Raw genomic sequence first — 3,064 nt, forward strand, 5'->3', positions numbered from 1 at the left:
AAAAAAAAGTTCCTCCCTGTCCTTCCATGGCTTGAGAGCTTCCTTCCTTCCCTCCTTCCTTCCCTCCCTCCTTCCTTCCTCCTTCCCTCCCTTCCTTCCTTCCTTCCTTCTTTCCTCCCTTCCTCCCTCCCTTCTCTCTTCCCTCCCTCCCTCCCTCCCCCCCTTCTCTCCCTCTCTCTCTTTCTCTCTCTCTCTCTCTCCCCCTATCTTTCTAATTTCTTTTTTTCGTCTTGCTCTGTCACCCAGGCTGGAGTGCAGTGGCACAATCTCAGCTCACTGCAACATCTGCCTCTCAGGGTTCAAGCGATTCTCCTGCCTAAGCCTCCCAAGTAGCTAGGATTACAGGCACCCACCACCATGCCTGACTAATTTTGTATTTTTAGTAGAGATGGGGTTTTGCCATGTTGGCCAGGCTGTTTGTTCTCAAACTTCTGACTTCAGGTGATGCACCTGCTTCAGCCTCCCAAAGTACTGTTATTCCAGGCGTGAGCCACTGTGCCCGGCTGGGAGCTCATTTCTTTTAGCACTGAATGATCTTTCATTCTCTGGATACACCACAATTTGTTTATTCATTTATCTACTGAAGGACACCTTGGTTGCTTCCAAGTTCTTGGCAACTGTGAATAACACCACTGTAAACATCCGTGTGTAGGTATTAGTGTGGATGTAAGTTTTCAATTCGTGTAATACCCATGATGCAGGATGGGTGAGCCCAAAAATGGGGCTTAGCTTGGGAGGGTTCTTGGCCTTGCCCCAGAAAGAATTCAAGGGCAAGCCAGAGTTAGAAGAAAACAGCCGTATTGAAGAGGCAGTGTTCCAGCTTCCCGAGTGCTCCTGTAGAGCATGGCAAGAGGGTAGCAGGCAGGGAGTAGCACAGAGTCTTACTCTGTCACCCAGGATGGAGTGCAGCGGTGGGATCTTGGCTCACTGCAGCTTCTGTCTCCTGGGCTCAAGTGATCCCTCTGCCTCAGCCTCCCAAGTAACTTGGACTACAGACATGTGGCACCACACACAGCTAAATTTTTTTGTATTTTTGGTAGAGACAGGGTTTCACGATATTGCCCAGGCTGGTCTCAGCCTCCTGACCTCAAGTGATCTGCCCACCTCAGCCTCCCAAAGTGTTGGGATTACAGGCATGAGCCACTGTGCCTGGCCTATACCCACTTATAATTGCATACAGATTAAAGGATGGTTTATGCAGAGATTTCTAGGGAAGGAATAGAAACTTTTCTTTTCTTTTTGAGATGAAGTCTCTCTCTGTTGCCTAGGCTGGAGTGCAGTGGCGCAATCTCAGCTCACTGCAACCTCCGCCTTCCAGGTTCAAGCAATTCTCCTGCCTCAGCCTCCCCAGTAGCTGACATGCACCACCACGCCCGGCTAATTTTTGTATTTTTAGTAGAGATGGGGTTTCACCATCTTGGCCAGGCTGGTCTTGAACTCCTGACCTCATGATCCACCTGCCTCAGTCCTCCAAAGTCCTGGAATTACATGCGTGAGCCATCGTGCCCTGTGGAGTAACTTTTCCCTGGGTCCTTGACCTGGAAAGGGGCAGTACCTCCCAGGTGCTGCCTTACCAATGGGAAACTGACGCAGCACACTGGTGGGCACATCTGACGGAAAGCTGCTTCCACCCTGGCCCTGTGTTAGAGAGTCCTCAATTTGGTCCAGTGGCCGAGCCCTGCCTCTGGAGTGGAGTCCCACCTCCTACCTCACCAAGGAGTGCAACTACTGGATTGTATGGTAAGAGAAGGTTTCGTTTTCTGAGAAAGTCCCAAGCTGTCTTCCAAACTGGCTGTATCACTCTGCATTCCCACCCGCAGTAGGTAAGAACTCCTGCTGCTCCACATCTTCGCCAGAATTGGGTGTTTTCGGTACTTTGGATTTTGGCCATTCCAACAGGCATGTAGTGACATCTCAATGCTGTTTGAATTTGGAATTTCTTAATGATGTATGATGTCAAGCATTTTTTTATGTGCATATTTGCCATCTGTGTATTTTCTTTCTTTTTTTTTTTTTTTTTTTTTTTTTTGAGACAGAGCCTCACTGTGTCACCCAAGCTGGAGTGCAGTGGCATGATCACTGCATTCTCCGCCCCCCAGGTTCAAGCGATTCTCCTGCCTCAGCCTCCTGAGTAGCTGGGGCTCTGGGTATGTCCCACCATGCCCGGCTAATTTTTTATTTTTAGTAGAGATAGGGTTTCCATGTTGGCCAGGATGGTCTCAATCTCTTGACCTTGTGATCCATCCGCCTCGGCCTCACAAAGTGCTGAGATTACAGGCATGAGCCAGCGCCCAGCCTTTTTTTGTTTTTTTGAGACAGAGTCTTGCTCTGTTGCCCAGGCTGGAGTGCAGTGGCGTGATCTCGGCTCACCGCAACCTCAGCTTCCCAGGTTCAAGTGATTCTCCTGTTGCAACCTCCCAATTACAGGTGGCCGCCACCACACCCAGCTAATTTTTGTAGTTTTAGTAGTGACGGGGTTTCACTACATTAGCCAGGCTGGTCTGAAACTCCTGACCTCAGGTGATCCACCTGCCTGGGCTTCCCAAGGTGCTGCAATTACAGGTGTGAGCCACCGTGCCCAGCCGAGCCCTTTCTCAGGTATCTGCTAGAATGTAGGTTTCAGGCAAACAAAATGACAGAAGTCAGTTACATAAAGAATGGTGGTGATTAATCTCAGCACGGTGGAGGGCTGAGGCAGGAGGATCACTTGAGCACAGGAGTTCAAGATGAGCCTCAGCAACATAGTGAGACCCCATTTCAGCAAATAATTTTTTTTTTTTTTTTCGAGATGGAAACTGGCTTTGTGACGCAGGCTGGAGTGCAATGGTGCAATCTCACCTCACTGCAATGTCTTGCCTCCCAGGTTCAAGTGATTCTCTGGCCTCAGCCTCTCAAGTAGCTGGGATTACAGGTGCCCACCACCACGCCCAACTAACTTTTGTATTTTTAATAGAGATGGGGTCTCACCATGTTGGCCAGGCTGGTCTCGAACTCCTGACCTCAAATGATCCACCTGGCTCTGCCTCCCAAAGTGCTGGGATTACAGGCATGAGCCATCACCCCC

Source organism: Sapajus apella, unplaced genomic scaffold (assembly GCF_009761245.1).
Source record: "Sapajus apella isolate SASKATOON/1434 unplaced genomic scaffold, GSC_monkey_1.0 scaffold77, whole genome shotgun sequence".
NCBI lineage: Eukaryota > Metazoa > Chordata > Mammalia > Primates > Cebidae > Sapajus > Sapajus apella.